Source organism: Dipteris shenzhenensis, chromosome 21 (assembly GCF_047967505.1).
Source record: "Dipteris shenzhenensis isolate YYH24624 ecotype China chromosome 21, Dip_SZ_1.0, whole genome shotgun sequence".
NCBI lineage: Eukaryota > Viridiplantae > Streptophyta > Polypodiopsida > Gleicheniales > Dipteridaceae > Dipteris > Dipteris shenzhenensis.
Genome location: NC_141616.1, coordinates 21,543,000 through 21,562,943, shown reverse-complemented (window position 1 = coordinate 21,562,943; position 19,944 = coordinate 21,543,000).

Genomic DNA, 19,944 nt, shown 5'->3' with positions numbered 1-19,944 from the left:
TCTTTTATCACTGAAAATACCACTAGGTCCACTATGGTAGATTTGTTCACCGGATGGGAGGATCTAAGAGAAGAAAAGAAATGTAAGGAGGGAATTAATGATGAAAGGGAGACACCAACAATAGCTTTTGTCTTGTATTTTGATGGGGCTTTTAGTCCTTCATGCCAAAAAGGATCGGGGGGGATGGTCTTGATGAATTCTAAAGGTCAAGAGGTGTGGGCAAGAGGACAAGAGATTCCAAGTATCACAACTAATAATGCACCTGAGTATAATGCTTTGATTCTTGGTTTGGAGGGTTGTCTTCAAAGTCAAGTTAAAGAATTGGAAGTAAGAGGAGATTCTCAACTTATTATGAAGCAAATGCAAGGGCATTACAAGACAAGAAGTCCTCATTTGAAGGAACTTAATTAGAAGGCTATGGCACATATGAGCACAATTTTTGAGCAAAAACCTACGAGCAAAAAAGTTCGAGCGATGACTTTGACACCGACCATGCTAGTATATTTCTCAAAGGAATATATAATTCTTTCTTAATTTATGATTTATGGAACCATATACTCACTTATTATCATTATAACCCTCATTTTAGAGAACATCAACTATATATGAACAAATAGTGAACACTTTAGAAACTCCTATAAATCCCTTCCTACCATACTCTCTTTTGAGGATTATGGTAACTCAATCGATTTAAAAGAGTTTCCCTTAGCTTTAGCAATCCCATATTTGAAGTATTGAGAAGCTCTCATGGAACACTGTATACCATATTCCTTGGATGATTAGGAAAAAGATCATAGAATAATCTATAATACATTATCAAATATGGGAAGGAAATGGAGGGATTTTCAAAATATTTCCAATTCTCCAAACCTAGGTATTTTTAAGGAAATGTGGTCCCTATTGGACTCCTTCCTACCATAATATGAATTAGGGAGAAGTTGTAACTCTCATGCACATCTTGAAATTTCCAATTTGTTTGTTTAATACCTATAAGAATTATGACTTTAAGACTACCATTGCATAGATCATGAAATTTTGAACATTTTCCCTTCTAACAGCTCCTCAATCTGAGCTAAGGAGCAAAAGTTATGACCCCTTCTTTGTAGGCTCTCCAAGGGTATTCCGCTAGCGGAATAGGGTTGGGGCAAGCTCTTCAAACCATATTCCTTTGGTAGAATAGACTTACAGGGTCTATTAAAAAGGTGTTATATATTTTTCTTAGCTCATCTTGAGGAACTGTACAGAGGATATTTGCTCAAAATTCCATGCTTCAGCCAATGGTTAAAGGAAAAGAAAAGATATTTGAAAGTCATAAAATAAGTCACCACTTGGACATTATATATGTTTATTATATAAAGGTATATTTATGTCTATCTCTATTCATCAATATTTCATATTTACTTACATATTCCATGAAATAATTAGGAATTTTGTGCTCCCCAAAAATGAATTGAGCCTAGATATTTTGACCCCTTCCACCCTTTGTCTGCTCATCGCTCGAGGGTTTTCGCTCAAAAAATGGAAACCCTTGCTATGGCACTATGTAGTTAGTTTGATTTTTGCAAGTTTGTTCATATAAACAGAAAAGAAAATCAAAGGGCAGATGAGTTATCTACTCAAGCCATTGCAGTACAACACGAGGGGGTGCTTTCTCTGGTAGACATTGGATGGCTAGAACTGCAAGATGTTCAGCAATATGTGGAAGAAGGCATGTTTCCTCAAGGGTTACACAACAAAAGCAGAGATTGGTAAGGAAGGCTTATCCCTATACTATTGTTGATGAAATTCTTTATAAATTGGGATAAGATAAGGTGCTCTGTCGGGTGGTCCATCCCATGGAGACTAGGAGAATCCTAGAAATGTGTCACGAATGCTCCGGTCATTTTGCTTCAGTGAGCACAGCTAGGAGAATTCTTAATGCAAGTTACTTTTGGCCACACCTCCATAAGGATGTATATTAATGGTGTTAAATTTGTACAATATGCCAAAAGTTTGGAAGGCGACAATTGATTCCTGGGCCCCTGAAGTCTATTCCAGCATATGGACCTTTTGAGAGGTGGGGGTGACTTTGTGGGACCACTCCCTCGTTTATCTCAGGGCAAGCATTATTTACTGGTGGTCACAAATTATGCGACTCGGTGGGCAAAGGCCAAGGCCACAGTCAATAGCAAGGCAAGCACAATTGCAAAATTTCTCTTTGATCAAATTTGTTCATGCTTTGGTTGTCCTTTGTAAATTCTCACTAATGGACGAACCTATTTTAGAAATGAACTGATTGAAGATGTGGTGCATAAGCTAAAGATAAATCATAGCATGCCCACGCCATAATATCCCCAATGTAATGGCTTGGCTGAGAAAACAAATGGATTGTTGTGCAATTCAATGGGAAAGCTTGTATACACCAAGAAAAGGCATTGGGATAGGCACTTGGCAGAAGTTTTATGGGCTTACAGAACTACACACAAGCTAGCTATTGGGTTTACACCATTCCAACTAATGTATGGGATAGAAGCCATTTTGCCCATCGAATTGGAGATACATACTCTTCGCACTATTGTTGCAAGAATATAAGGATAGGAGGATGCCTATGCTCAGTGCTTGGTGCAGCTAGAAGCCTTGGATGAATGCAGATTATAGGTGTTACAAACCTTGGAAGCTTCTCAAAGAAGGTGCAAGGCCCATTTTGACACCAAATTACGCAAGAAGAAGGATATTGCAAAAGGAGATTTGGTCATGAGATTTGATAGCCATTTGGACAAGCGGTTAGACAAAAAGTTTATTGGTTGATGGGAGGGACCATATCGAGTCAAGAAAAAGTTCACCAATGGAACCTATGAGCTTGAGGATGTTGATGGCAAGGTGATACCCAGATGCACCAATGAGTATTGCCTTAAATTCCTCTATGCTCGACCACCTTGAGGGCTAGCAGATCCTCTCTGTTACTAGAGAGGATCTGCTAGAGGGGGAAAGATGTGACACCAAAATTGATATGTTTTATTTGGCATTGTTATTGCTTTTCTCTAAGTTTGATAAGAGTGTAAGTATCAAGTGATAGCTTAGTGGCTCTCACTTATTTCTATTTTCTAAGATATTGTATGGGATTGAGAGGATGAGTGGAATGGATCATTGTAAATACCATGTGTATGAATGATAAATACCTTGGTATGGGGTGGGAGTTATTTGTGTATGGGATATTATGGGTTTTTAGAAAATAGGAAGAGTGAGTCATATAAAGAGGTGGGTCTCATGTCCATGTGTTCCAATAATATAAGAGAGATCACATGCCAAGTGTGTGGAAGGCATGTGGAGGAGTGTGGAGTCAAGAGGAATCCTTCTAGAATTCCTATGTGGAATAAGGAGGATGTGGACATATGGAAAAGAGAGGGTCCCTATGGGCTCCATGTGGAGACTCTTGACTTTCTCAATATTTTAAGAGTCTTGAGCATCTTTTGATGGAACACATGGCAAGATTAGCCAAAAAAGACATGGATGGTGACATACAGGCTTATGTGATTGATGGGGAAAGGAATCTATAGGCAGCAATTGTAAATGGGCGAGGGAGGGTGACAAAATCTCTATAAAAGGAGCCCTCCTTTCCCTTGTTCAACATCTCTTCCACCATTGAGCCTCATGCTGCTATAGCTCTAGTCTCCTCAAGCCTCTCCATGAGCTCCTCTCTCCCTGTCTTGTAGATATCCTCTTATGTACACTCTTGAGTCCATATCTCTCTAGTTTATTATCTTTCTATGAGTAGTCTTGGAGCTCCCGCTCCCTCTTGTATGTATGAACCTCTTTTTCTCCCGTGTGTGTATAGCATATAGAGTTACATTTGAGTAGAGTATCACTCTATTGGAAATGAAGGTCACTTCAAATTACCTCCCTTGAGTCTTCTCTCCTTCCATTGTTATTTTCTTCCTTTTAAAGTCTTCAAAGTGCTTCTTACTCGGCTGCTTATTGTGTGCACATGGTCCACTTGTTTCCTAAACCACGAAAGGAATTCTATCCTCTCTCCTATGTGACCTCTATGGGATTTGGATCATTGATAAAGTTCAATCATGGAGGGAGTATTCTCCCAAGTCGGCACCAGTAGAAGGAGTGTGTGGTTTTCATGACTGTTTAACCCCCTGTCAGTGTTTTGCTCATAACTTTTTGCTTAGTGGCATCATTGTGACAAAACTTATATTAGCGCAAAACTCTCTTTAAGGAGAATTGCATTGTGTGATTATATGTTGTTTGATACAAACCCAAAAAATTATGAGTCTCTATGTCAGACAGTCTGTGTTTATGATAGTTTCTACCCCTTGTCTCGTAAACTGCCCATATCTTTCCGACCGCTTCTCTATTTCTTACGAAACTTATATCAGTATGAAGCCCATTTCAAGGCGCATCTTTATATATGTTTTAATCTTTGATATCATGTCTCTGCTAAAAGTTATAGGCCTATGTGTCTGATAATAGTTTACAGAGTGTTTTGAGCTACTTGTAGAGGTATCTATGAAGGAGGTGCAATGTTTCCTTGGAACATACCCATCTGACCTAGTCAGCCCCTTCATACTCCTGAATATATATCAGCTCATGTCATGTTGAGCCGCAATATATTATTTCAACAATGTATCACTCTTTTCTTTGGTGCAGACCGGCTCACTGAGATTATGGCCTCTGGTGATCCTTTCCTTCTCCCTGTGCTAGAGTATAACATCACTTGGGATGTTGCCATCTTCATTCTCATCTAAGGTAGGAAAGTATGGTATGGTCTTTTGGCATAAAAAATTTGTTTTATTTCACCTTTCCTAGTGATAAAGATATATATCACTTAGTTTGAAAGTAGTAGGAAGTGAAGAGGTGTGTGAGTTTATTACCTCCAACTTCATGTCACACCATGCACTCTATTATAAAGTTTGAACCACTGTAGTGGCTGGAGCTCAGGGTTCCATTGACTAGTAATCATGAAACAGATGCTCGGTGGTGGGTGAGCAGGCCACTGTAGTGGGGCTAGTAACTAATTGCTAGCCCGGTGGAATCTTAGCCATGATAGACGTGGCTGATGAGAGCCACCACCACCGGGCAGTAATTCCTACAAAAGTAAATCATGAAGCCTAATCACCTCTAATCACTCATTATCATGCACCCTAAAGTAAATCATGAAGCCTAATCACCTCTAATCACTCATTACCATGCATTCTAGTACTCTACTGACCATTCAAGCCCGATGACTGGTAAATTATTGCACTTGTAGTGATCATGCATGCAAGACCAATGGTGGTAACTGGTAGGTGAGTAGCTGCAGGCCACTACAATAGCTAGTAATTAATTGCCAGCCCAGTGGCCATAGATGTGGCTGATGAGAGCTACCACCAACAGGTAATAATTACCACAAAAGTAAATCATGAAGCCTAATCATCTCTAATCACTCATTACCATGAACTCTAGTACTCTATTGAGCATGCAAGCCCAGTGGTGAGTAATTGCGGCCACTGTGGTGGCTGATAATTAACTACCAACCCGGTGGAACCTTAGCTACCACCATAGACGTGGTTGGTAATCTTAGATGCCACCACCTCTAATCACTCATTACCATGCAAGATAGTATAGCCACCTTGAATTAATCAAAATTCAGGCGAACCATCATGGTGGCTCTCACCTTGACAGTGTAGTTGGGCTATAAACTTAAGCCTCCAGTATTCCATTCCCTTAACTGTTTCGTCTTCTATCCCTCTTGATCGTTTCTTTCTCCCTTGCACTTAAGCTACAAACTCAAGTCTCCACTATTCCATTTTCTTCATTGTTTCATCTTCTATCCCTGTTGACCATTTCTATCTCCCTTGCACTCTTCCTAGAACTTCTATCCCCTCTCGTAATGGACCCTGCACAGTTCGGGGGCTCCTCACACAATCTTTCCTCCTCCTCTGTAGCACACTGCAAGAGGCTATCCTCCCCTGATCTTGAAATCATGACATATGGGAGCTCCTCACTCGCTCTTCAAAAGCCTAATTGGATGCTATCAAAAACTTCACCAGGTTGGTATAGGAGGTGAACATGAAGGAGGGGCAACTAGTTTGTCAAGGTCAAAAGATTACCATCACTAAAAGCATGATTGAAAATGCACTAGGCATTCCTGGAGGCAATTTGCAAGCACACTTTTTTGAGAAGCAGCAGAAGAGACAGGATATTCTAGATATATACCCCAACACTCAGATTAGTAAAGATGTTGGAGTCAAGCTTTTTAGCTTGCCAACAGACCTCCAAGATGTGTTGAAGAAGACAATGCACTTCTTTCCTGATATGAGAGGAACCTTGAAGTTCATGCAGGTTCAAGCATCAGTAGAGCAATTGAAAGGACGTGATGTATCTTTCTCAAGGGCGATCTCTAAGAGCGTGATAACCAACCTGAAGAATTGCATGGATGGCAAATCCCAATTGTCATCTCAGTCCACTGGAGTTGCGATGCACCTGATGGCATCTACCCTCAAAGGGATTTTTGAGAAATACGATAAGAAGATGTCTCAGAGAAAGCCATCGATGTAGCAAAGGCAACACAACTTGAGAAAATTCTCAGGGAGGGTACAGAAGCCAAGGTAGAGGAGGCACAAGTGAGGGCCTTGAAGGCACAAGACCAAGGTGAGGCCACTACAAAAATGGTTGACATTGAAAGGCATAGAAGAGGGGAAGTAGAGAAGCACATCAAGGAGCTCTGAGATAGGCTTCAAGAAGTGAGAAGTGATGGGGACATTACAGACAAGGAGCTAGCAATGATGCAAAAGGAGCTTAAAGATTAGAGAGCCGAAAAGGAGGGTCTTTACAAACATCTCTGCAACATGCAGATCACATTGAACATTGAAAAAGACCAGATGATGGAGGAGCTGAAAAGGGAGAATGCAAAAACTAGAAAGGTGATCCGCGAACTGTGAGAGAGCTTCAAGGCTAGGAAGGATGCAAAGAGCAGCCATGGCATGATGAGGGTTGTTGTTTTGAAACACTATTGGAAGTTCAAAGAGTAAGCTACAAGACCCTGCAACAAGATTATAATAGGCTACACGAGGTTGCTGTGGCTTTTGACACTTTTGAAAAGTAGTTGATCATCTTGAGAGATTTACAAACTAGAGTGGAAGTCTTGGAAATGGCCCATGTTGATGTTTTTAACCAATCTAAGCAGCTTCAACAGATGCTGCTTAAATTAGAGTGGAAGTCTTGGAAACGGCCCATGTTGATGTTTTTGGGCAATTTAAGCAACTTCAACAGATGTTGAGGGATTCAGATGAAGCTGTTGCACAGAGTGAGCAAAGAGTGGAGGAGATGAAGGAGAACATCCACAACCTTAGGATGAGGGAGAAAGGAATCAAGAAGCAACTTCATCATGTACAGAGCAAGACTGTGGTATTGATGGCCACCGTAATAGCTAAATTGGATGCCCATCCTGCTATGCAATAGGGTCCAAAATGCTTGGTCTGCTGCCATACCCCCATCATAAATGACTGCATGACCCGATGGCTTGCGTGCTACCACCCTATGCATGTTTTTTGCTTTGGGTTGTCTGTGCATGCAAGATCGCTATGTAGAGAATGCCATTTGCCATTTCCCAAGTCATGGATAGATCAAATGTGCCTGGCTGCTATAGCTATCTACGATGAAAAAGTAGGTGTTGTAGCTCAATTTGCCATTTGGGCAAAAAATGAAAAAGACAAGGAGCTCAAATTAAAGAAGGCCAAGACCGAGCCTGATTGCGAAAAAAAGGAGCCTGAAGGGAGAAACCAACCCCCTTCAAGAAAGGAGCAAGAAGGGCTAAGCCTGCAAAGCGACATGAAGGGAGGGGCCGAGCCCCTAAAGGAAGGAACCAAACCCCTTCTAGAAAAGAGCAAGGAGGGCCGAGCCTGCAATCAGGGAGCTAAAAAAGGTGACTGGCTCAAAGCAATGTGGAACCATCCCCCTGAAGGAAAGGAGTCCTTGAGATGTAACCTGAAGGAAAGGAGTCTTTCAGATGTAATCTATGTAATATGTGTAATCTATTGAATTATTAATCTTCTCCAGAGTTTACGCAGGCAATGTTTTCTCAGCGATGTGACTAGATAGTGTCCTTGGACACACCAAGGACCATAATGTGAGATGAAAGATTTTGAATCGACAACTAATGTGAGACAAAAGATTATGATTAGACAACTAATGTGAGACAAAAGATTTTGATTAAACAACTAATGTGAGATGAAAGATTTCGGTTAGTTGATTGTATGAAAGAATAATGACAAGGTTGGGCTCAATTAACTCTCTCCCTATTTAAGTACAATGCAAACACAACTAAGAGCCCATTATGAAATCTAGCCCCAAAACTCTGTACATCGATCCACCTACTACAAATCTATGGCATACCCAAAAGACTTTGGAATGCTCATATTCTATCTGAGAACAATGTTGGATGATCTCCTCACAGAAACAGACCCAAAGAAGAGGCCCTGGGAGGAAAATAGCTACAAGAAGGACATGCTTCACAATTGGGTGTATGACTTGGAGTCTGTAAAGATGGTGAATATTAATTTCCCTGGCTATCATTTTTCGTGCTCCTTTAAGGTACTTGTCAAGCTCATGATATAGGTTTCTTTTGGTAGGACATAATGGCAGCGCGAAGTTATATAGAGCGCCAATACCAAGATGAGTAGGACCCAGAGCAAAAGGAGGAGTTACTATGGGCGTACAAGTCGATAGAGGCAAGCAAAAAATTGGTGGTCCGAGTGTATAATGAGGTCTACAATAGTTCATTAGACTTGCCTAAAGAGCTAGGAGATGCTTTCTATAGACAAGTTGATAAGATAGTTGGGAGTTTGGAATTTCATTGAGTGGCAAAATGCCGTTGTATTTTTGAAAAAGTAAAAATCTTGGAGGAATTTCTTAGACTTGTGGACTTTCTTAGCTTGCCATCATCCATGATCTATGGCGCTTGTAATACCTGATTTTGTGTTGACCTTCTTTGTTAGTACTTAAATGTTTTAAGTAGCCTGGTGGTTGAAATATAATAGTTAAAGATAACCAGTCTAAAGGGGACTGTTTTAGTATAGTACTATGCAACAAATTTTAGGATAGCACGGCAATAGTGTAGGATAAGAAGGTTGCCAGTGTGATGGTTGGTTGTACTAGGATATTAACAACCACCAGCATGGTGGTTTGCTTCTATTATTACAAGATGAATGGATTTGTAAATGTGTGGATTGGTTATGGGATTTAATAAAACCAGCGCGATGGTTGTTTGGGATATACTAAAAACAAGCATGGGTTTATCATTTGGGATTTACAAAAATAATTTAATAAAACCAATGCGGTGGTTGTTTGGGATATATTAAAAACAAGTAACTATGGGATTTAATAAAACCAGCATGGTGGTTGTTTGGGATATACTAAAAACAAGCATGGGATTTATCATTTGGGATTTACAAAAACAAGTGCAGTGGTTAGTTTGGGATTTACTAAAAGAAGCATAGTCTCAAATACATTTTCCATTTTCTAGGATAAGTGGAATATTGTTCCCTTGCAATGAGACTACATTTTCTTAGTACTATCTTAGTCATCCTCATCCACCACTCCAAGACACCCCAAGATGTGCTCATGTGTGTCTAAATCCAATTTGAAGACACTCTTGCCCTTCTTTTGTTGTGGCTTCTTAGTCTCAAATACATTTTCCATTTTCTAGGATAAGTGGAATATTGTTCCCTTTCAATGAGACTACATTTTCTTAGTACTATCTTAGTCATCCTCATCCACCACTCCAAGACACCCCAAGATGCTCATGTGTGTCTAAATCCAATTTGAAGACACTCTTGCCCTTCTTTTGTTGTGGCATAGGTTGCATTTGGAACTTAATAGCTCTTACTAGATGAGAGTACACAAATGTTTGCGGACTCTTATGTAGCAATTCATAATTGTGGCCTCTCTTGGATTTTTTTTAATACTAAAAAGCTCCGACTATCACATCCCACTTCTCATAGGTTGCTCCCCAATTATCCTTAAATGCTTCCTCAACCTTGTGCTTAGGTTTTGTGGTTATAAGCTCCCTTGGTTGAGTGCTCTTATATGACAGTAGCCATCTCTTTTTATTGGATCCTTTAACATTGACATTTTCCAATCTCCTCCAGTTCAGAGCAACATGGTTGTCTTCCCTCATTTCATTTGGACAGACATAAAATGTCTTCTTCTTCAGCTTTAGACTGCAATGCTTGCATGTGCCATGAATGCATGTATTCAATGTGTTGCAACTCACGGTCTCACTTTGGACAAACTATTGGATTCCACAGAGACCTTAGGCTACAAAACTTGATCTCCCTTGCAACAACACATGATGAGGATCCAAGTGGCCTATAGACTACACATTCAACCATGGAGCAATGCTCCATCACAACTAGATCTCAAGTCATTCATAGCTTGCCAGCAGGTCAAAGTCTATGTGTGTTTTGAAGGACAAATTGATGTAATGGGATCTAGAGTCCTAAAGTCTAAGGTTGTGAGTGTATGAACACATGGTGTGCCTAGATATGTGTCAGCAGGTGTGATTGAGTGAATCCAGGTGTGTGGTGTGTGATTGAGAGAATCATGGAGCTGATTGAGAGATTTGTGGATCTAGATGTTCTACTGAGCTTACATGTGGTCACTATTGGATGTAACTAGAGCCAATATATTGGGCCTGTCTCTCATGAATAAATCTTCTTTTGTTGCACTTGCTCAATCCTTCTTGCAACTCCAACATGTGGTATTAGAGGCTTGGTTCACTGTCCTTGAGACCTCCTTGAGTGCCATGTCATCATCTTCTTCCAAAATGAAGGATTTCTTCCCTCTCTTCCCACGTTTTTTCCTTAGGCTTGTTCTCCTCATTCTCTAAGCCATTGTCAACGCCCTTTGAGGTCAAGCATCTAAATGATGGGGCAAATTACTGGCTAGGAGGAATTAGAGAATAGTCGCTTCCTTTGCCCATGCTGACACATCTATAGTCTATGCCATTTCATGCAATGTGACCTACTGGAGCCGAATTTTGTGAATTCCTCTTAGGGGAGCCTGGGTGACCTTATGAGCTAGCTGTTGTTCAAGTTTGAGTGCATTTGGTCCACAAAAGAAGGAGAAATAAAAGAAAAACCAGTCAAAAATGGCACATCTCTCTCTGACATTCTGACGTGGAATTGTGCCAATCCTCTGTTGTGTGAGTAGTAATACATATAAGCTTCAATTTGGTTAAAAAGCCCCCTTATTTGGATCTATGGTTAGGGAGATATGAGTGCCTTGGGATGTCCCCCTCAAATGATTGTCAGTCTTATGTGTTACCTTGTTGGATCTAAGGGTATTCCCATACATAGTCATTGTCTACCTCCCCAATTGTAAACCAACAAACCAAAGTCAGAGTGAGATCATGTTGGGATGAGGATGCCCAAATGAGTCTACTACTGCTGATGCAACTAGAGGGAGTACCGGGTTGTGAATCATGTGTGTTTCCACTAGAGGTGGGCAAGCCATGAAGTTTCCCATGGACTACTGCTAGGGTTGAGGTCATCAATTTGTGGGGCACAATGAAGGACAAATTGATGTAATGGGATCTAGAGTCCTAAGGTCTAATGTTGTGAGTGTGTGAACACATAGTGTGCCTAGATAGGTGTCAATAGGTGTGATTGAGTGAATCTAGGTGTGTGGTGTGTGTGATTGAGAGAATTATGGAGCTGATTGAGAGATTTGTGGATCTAGATGCTCTACTGAGCTCACATGTGATGTCACTACTGGATGTAATTGGAGCCTATATATTGGGCTTGTCTCTCATGAATAAAGCTTCTTTTGCTTCACTTGCTCAATCCTTCTTACAACTCCAACATGTTTTGCAACAACAAACATTGCTATCTTTGAGTTTCCTGATGTACTAGGGCTTACAATGCTCAAAGCTTGTCTGCCTAATTGAAATGTATGGATTCTGATCCATAAACTTGAGATACAACTCTGTCTTTGTTGATCCAACAATAGAATAGTGAGCCCTCTTTTAAATGGAACAATAGTACAATGAGCCCCCTTTTTGCACCACTAAAACAAAACAAAACACAATCTAATTAAAGTATATAATGAAGCAAAACAAATTTCAACCACAGTGTTGGTTTAGGATAGTCACAATTTCAACTACCGGGCTAGTTTAGGATAGTCACAATTTCAATCACTGAGCTGGCTTAGGACAAGTTTAGGATAGTTAACCACTGGGCTGGTTTAGGACACATTTAGGATAGTCACAATTTCAACCACCGGGATGGTTTAGGACATTGTCAAAATTTCAACCACCAGGTTGGTTTAACTTGACGGTCTTAACTTCACATATTAGACAATAACAAGTATATTGCTTTCATTTCTGAATTTCACAATTAGAAAATAAGAATATTTTTATTTTTGAATTTCACAATTTTAGTCAGTAACTACTCACTGTTTGTCTTGAACCAGCACCAGGCTAGTTTAGGACAATCACATTAAGTCCAAGCCATCCTGGTCTAGAAATACTGGTATATGACCCGAATAGCAGGAAATTAAATTTAATGAATTTAAGTACTAAGAAACACAATAATTTCAACCACCGGGCTAGTCAACAACTAATGTTTGTTCAACCACGCTGGTTCAGGACAATCACATAACTGGTGATTGAGTTGAAGCAACCACGATTCCATGATGTTCCAACCACTGGGATGGTTTAGTAAAATAACAATATATTGCTATTCCATTGCAAAATATATTGCTGTTAATTTTTGTTCAACCATGTCATCGGGTTGGACGACAACTAATGTTAGTTCAACCATGCTGATTCAGGACAGTCACATAATTGGTGATTGAGTTGAACCAACCTATGGTTGCATGATGTTCCAACCACTGGGCTGGTTTAGGACAATCATTTAGTCCAAGCCTTGTTTAAGAAATGAAATAAGTAAACTATCCCAAAGCTCAATCACAAACAACCATCGGGTTGGTTTAGGCACCACTAACTTGCATTGTATCTAGCATGTGTATGATGTGCTTCTCAAACACCTTGCATCCCATCTACTTTTATAGATGTCCTTTCTATTTGGAGAAACTGTCGTATTTTTGTGCCAAAATGTCATCACTGTAGCAATGACTTCCGCACTTAGGCTATCTCTCATTTTCTTGCATTCTGTTGAAGCCCATAGAGTTCTCGGATCGAGATGATCGTGCATTGCTTCTACTCTACATTCAATTGCTGGAGCCACATTAGTCCTTTTGATTGATAACATCTTCAACATTATGCACCCAAGCCGTTTCTCCTTTGTTTCAAGGTACACTAACATAGCTAATGTCACCCTCTTTACAACTAGTTGATCTAAGCTGTGCATCCCTTTCACTTTTTGTAGGCCATTTCTCAAGTTGGAGAGCATCGCCTCTTAGGCATGCATCTCCCAAGGTGTTGGTAGTGTTGTTACTCTATGAACTTTAGGGTCCATGCTAAAGCTTGTGAAGATCAAGACTGGTAATCACCTGGATGGCCTGATGATGCTGCCTCGAATGCTCCCACCAATTGTGACACCATAACTCGTGCTCACTCGGATGACAATGGTCAAATGCGTGCATCTGCAACAACCGCTTCTTGCTTCCTACTGCTGTGCAAGGAGTCTTCTTTCTTCTCACTATTTCTCCCTTTGCAAATGTTGTAAAAGTGCCTTCCGTTGTCGTTTCAATACCGTGCCAGCGCTTTCCTCAACTCGTAATATGTTCCTTGTGCCTTGACCTAGCTTTTTAGCTTTCTTGTCTCACAGCCTCTATCTGCTTCTCTTGCAAGCCATGGCGAGCTACATGTTGCCATTGACGCCATGGCCACGATCAGTCTAGAATAGACCCTGAGAAGCTAGCTATTGAGGCAAGCAAAGAATAGAAGACAACTTACTCGAAAGAAGACAATGGCAAACCAAAGTCTACACAAGGTCACGTTGAGGTACGTGCAGGTTGCAGGGCGGGGGTAGGTTACGAGTACTTAATCTTCCAAGATTTGATGGACAGGAGGTGTGAAAATTTAAAATTCATGGGAGTAGAGAAATTTTCAGCCGTCGGTTTTCCCCCCTTTGGTGATACACGTCAGCAAAAATGGATATCCCAAACAAGTGCAATGTGGCCTAAAATGCTTCAAAACACAAATAGACCAAAGGGCACTCTGTCGGGTTTGATGCTATGTATTATGAAATGCAATGACCTTTGGCATGCTTATGAGCCATATAACAATCAAGTGCATGGAAAAAGAAACAATTCAAAATTATAAATAGTAAATAGTGTTGGATCAAGCAAGTGCACTTTTTCAACTTCTTCCATTTTAGGGTGAATCTAGATACCAATACCAACAACTATCAATGTTTTAAGACCACCATGTAGTAGTCCCACTAGTTTGGATTCCAAATTTTCAATCCATTTTGGTTTTCAACAAATTAAAAAACAAAAATGGAGTGTGCCCTCAAATGGGTATGCATCACTTTAGCACAACATTGGAGGCCTATTAACCCATGCCTAATGTTCTTATTTAGGTGTGTCCTTGGGTTAATAAGAAGCTCACATAGTGTACTTTTGATTGATTACTTGATTGCATGTATGTATATAACAAAATTTTGATGCTTCTAAATAAATTGCTATACCCTATAGTCTTCAGGATGCATGCTTTACATGCAACATAGCACTTGCAATGCTTTAATGGTCTTGTTCCAAATACTTATTCCATAGTTTTTTTCTCTCATGTTCGAGTTTAAATGTGTACTACAGCCTAAAGACAAAGTTTGCCGAATTTCATTGAGCAATGCATAAGTTATGAATCATGAAAGATACCTATATACAGAAAATTCCCTAAACCTCACCAAAAATGGCTACACCCAAGCAAACAATGACCCTTATGCCACTTTTTATTGCCTTATGTAAACTTGATACAATCATAAGAACGTTGAGTCCAATCTCCACTAATTGAGTGCTTCCTTAGGTAATTTCTAAATAAGTATACTATTTTTTCATAAGCCCAAAGCCCAAACATTTCAAGTGCATGTTTGAATGAATACAACATACATGTTAGTAGGACACAATTCATATGTGGAACCCACATGAAATACATGCCAAGCATTGTAGAGAGAGAGTAGAGAGCATGATTGATCATATTAAAAGTCTATGATCCTTCTTAGCCATAGTGTAACCGTAGCAAGAAACCATTCATAAAACTAGAAGCTTGAAAAGTAGCTTTACTCTTAGAATGTTAACTACATTCTCTTATTTAAATGGGTATAAAATACACTCAAATCCTCGTTTGTTCTAGGTCAAGTCACAATCATCTCCCATATTCAACCACTGATCCCACAATTGAAATAACTAATACTATGTAAAATATTTGAATATTAACACAAAAAAGGCCAATGTTTGAAGTGAAACCATTGCTTAACCAAGTTATGTCTCGAGTCTGCCTGGCCATTTGCCTATGGATGATAGGTATAGGAGCCTATTCTATATAATAATCCTATGTACTCTTGAGTGAGCATGGAGAAGGAAACCCAAAGTCAATGAATCACAGTTCTTTCTCACAATGAGTCATGAATCACAATCCTACTTTACTCCCTAGAGTTTCTTGATAAGAAATCCTATCTACTATGAATTCAATAGGTTAAATGGAACGCCTACCTACATATGGGTCCTACATCCATTTCCTCCTCCCAAACTAAATGTTTAGAGGGTGGCAGTGGGCACTTAGAGATCCTCTTATGTATGTAGACATGTGTGGAATTTAATGATAAAATCCCCTTGCTTTAATAATAGACCCACATCCTACAATTACAAATTCTGGGCACACCCCTTAGAGCTATAGTACATAGATATCTGTAAAGATTATTAGCTACTACAAAGCATGGTCCTTTAACATGTATAGTCATTCACTTGGATGTGAATTCGGATTTCTATAAAGGAAGTATGCCTATTTTCAAATTGCCTAACAAAAGCTCTCATTATTTTTAGGATGGGTTCAGTGTGTAGTTGCTGTGCATCACAACCCCTTGTGTAGAATGCTCATTTGTATGTCAGACAACATGGTGTATGAATGCGAATAGAAATTGCATCAATTGCTCAAAGGGTTCCCAAGTTTTTGGTTAAAAGAAGTATTCCATTCATTGCTTCATCATTTGCACAAGGTTGTACAACCAACATTGCCATACTCAACACACCCTCATCGTCGTCTATCCCTGGGGCACCAACTCAATATGTACTATGTTACTACCCTTGTCCAAAATCTAGGGTATGGGGGGACAGGGTCCATATATAATATGCATGGATTTCTTACAAAAATTATAAATATGCAAGGGAAAATATGAAAATATCAGGTCCCTCATGCCACAATCATAAGGAATATACCTTATAAAATATGCAAGGTTTTTATGATTTGTACATATTTTCATAATATATGAGACCCAAGGAGGACGGGGAGGCTGGGAGGGGTTCTTTGGGTAAAACTAGAAATACACTAAAATATGAAAACCAATCTCCTTTCAAAATCATGTAACTTTTTCATTTGCTAAACAAATTAATTTCAAGGTGTAAAGACATATTTGAAGCTATTTTAGTGTAGAACACCTCCATGCTACTTTGACTAATTTTTACTCATGGCATATTGTTAAATTCATATCATACTAAGGACTTTGATAGGTATTATCACTAAAGGGATTTGGCGCCCTAAGTGTGTGTCACACAACTATTTGATTATGCCTATGCCTCAACACATCATACAACTAAGATCACGCTCCCAAATGTCAAAACCCATAAAATTCATAGGGCTAGCAAACTAGTACAACACTCGAGCCAATATAATATTATAGTTAAAAAAAACATTTTCTATGGACACTATAACTGAATGGTGTTTCATTCTAGGTAGGATAAAGGAAAAGGTAGGCTCCAATGATACCAAATGTTTTGGACCGAGCTACTATTTCAATGAAAGCAATGTTAAGGGTGCCATTTAAAAATACTTTGGCATGAAAGTTAAAACTTGTAAGAGAAATTCCAAGGTAGGTGTAGAAATAAAGTGAATGTTATAGGTGCCTTTTGAAAATAGGCATGAAAGGAATGTTAGGGTGCCTTTTGAAAATAGGCATAAAAGTTCAAACTTGTAAGAGAGATTCCAAGGTAGGTGTCGAAATAGATTGAATGAAACCTTTACAACTCAATCGAGTACGAGTTCATAATTTGCCATGTGGATTTTTGCCTCTCTTTTTAATGAAAGAAATATCAAGGGTTCTTTTAAAAAATAGACATGAAAGCTAGAGTTTATAACAACAATTTCAAGATAGGTGTAGAAAAAGCAACATAGGGAAGAAGAGAATGTGTGGCAAATGATTGTAATCTCTCTCTCTCTCTCTCTCTCTCTCTGTCTCTCTCCCCTATACCTGTGGATGATAGGTATGGCAACCTAGTCTACATGGTAATCTTGTCTACTCTTGAGCGAGCAAGGAGAAAGAAACCCAATAGGTCAATGATTCACAATTCTTTCTCACAATGAGTCATTAATCAAAATACTACTCTACTCCCTAGAGGTTCTTGATAAGAAATCCAATCTAAGATATGGATTCAATGAGGATTCAATAGATTAAATAGAATGTGTACCTACATATGGGTCTTACATTGATTTCCTTTGCCCAACCTAAAACGTTTGGAGCAGACCCACATCCTATAGTTCCAAATTCTAGGCACACCCTACAGATCTATACTAACATAGATATCTATAAAACATTTTGTGTGTGTGTGTGGGGGGGGGGGGGGGCATGGGGTTCTTTTGGATGGGGTGGGGATAAACCAAAAATACACTAAAATATGAAAACCAATCTCCTTTCAAAATCATGTAACTTTTTCATTTGTTAACCAAATTTCAAGGTGTAAAGATAGATTTGACACTCTTTTCATGTATAACACATCCATGGTGCTTTGACTAATTCTTACTCATGGCATATTGTTAAATTCATCTCATACTAAAGATTTTGATGGGTATTCTCACTAAAGGGAGTTGGCACCCGAGGCGTGTGTCACACAACTATTTGAGTATGCCTATGCCTCAACACATCACACAACTAAGATCATAGTCCTAAATGTCAAAACCCCTAAAATTCATAGAGCTAGCAGACTAGTACAACACTCGGGCTAATATAATAATATAGTTAAAAAAAGTATTTTCTATGGATACTAAAATTGAATGGTGTTTCATTCTAGGTACACTAAACCTATAGGATACATTTAATGGTGTTTCATTCTAGGAACACTAAACTTATAGGATAAAGGGAAAGGTGATACCAAATATTTTGGACCGAGCTACTATTTCAATGAAAGGAATGTTAAGGGTGCCTTTTGAAAATAAGCATGAAAGTTAAAAATTGTGAGAGAAATTCCAAGGTAGGTGTAGAAATAAACTGAATGTTTAGGGTGTCTTTAGAAAATAGGCATGAAATGAATGTTAAGTGTGCCTTTTGAACATAGGCATGAAAGTTAAAACTTGTAAGATAAATTCTATGGTAGGTGTAGAAATAAAGTGAATGCAACCCTTACAACAAGTCATACGAGTGCATAATTTGCCATGTGGAAGTTTGCCTCTATTTTCAATGAAAGCAATATCATTTTGTGTGTGTGTGTGTGGGGGGGGGTTCTTTTGGATGGGGGGCGAGGGGGGGGGATAAACAAAAAATATACTAAAATATGAAAACCAATCTCCTTTCAAAATCATGTAACTTTTTCATTTGTTAACCAAGTTTCAAGGTGTAAAGATAGATTTGACGCTCTTTTTGTATACAACACATCCATGTTACTTTGACTAATTCTTACTCATTGCATATTGTTAAATTCATCTCATACTAAGGATTTTGATAGGTATTCTCATTAAAGGGAGTTGGCACTCGAGGCATGTGTAACACAACTATTTGAGTATGCCTATGCCTCAACACATCACACAACTAAGATCACAGTCCTAAATGTTAAAACCCCTAAAATTCATAGAACTAGCAGACTAGTACAACACTCAAGCCTACAACACTCGGGCCAATATAATAATATAGTTTTAAAAAATATTTTCTATGGATACTATAATTGAATGGTGTTTCATTCTAGGTACACTAAACATATAGGATAAATTTAAAGGTGTTCCATTCTAGGCACACTAAGCTTATAGGATAAAGGGAAAGGTAGGCTCCAATGATACCAAATATTTTGGACCGAGCTACTATTTCAACGAAAGGAATGTTAAGGGTGCCTTTTGAAAATAAGCATGAAAGTTAAAAATAGTGAGAGAAATTCCAAGGTAGGTGTAGAAATAAACTAAATGTTAAGGGTGTCTTTTTGAAAATAGGCATGACAGGAATGTTAAGTGTGCCTTTTAAACATAGGCATGAAAGTTAAAACTTGTAAGATAAATTCTATGGTAGGTGTAGAAATAAAGTGAATGAAACCTTTACAACAAGTAATACGAGTGCATAATTTGCCATGTGGAAGTTTGCCTCTATTTTCAATGAAAGCAATATAAAGGGTGCTTTTCAAAAATCGACATGAAAGCTAGAGTTTATAACAGCAATTTCAAGATAGGTGTAGAAAAAGGAACATAGGGAAGAAGAGTATGTATGGCAAATGATTGCAATCTCTCTCTCTCTCTCTCTCTCTCTCTCTCTCTCTCTCTCTCTCTCTCTCTCTCTCTCTCTCTCTCTCTCTCCCTCTCTCTCTCATTCCTATTGTGTTTTTGTGAGCTACATTTGAGGAATCTCAATGAGTCAATTTTGGATTGTTGCTACAATGTAATCTCTCTCTCTCTCTCTCTCTCTCTCTCTCTCTCTCTCTCCCCTATACCTATGGATGATAGCTATGATGGCCTATTCTACATGGTAATCCTATGTACTATTGACTGGCATAAAGAAAGAAACCCAATAAGTCAATGAATCACAATTCTTTCTCACAATGAGTCAC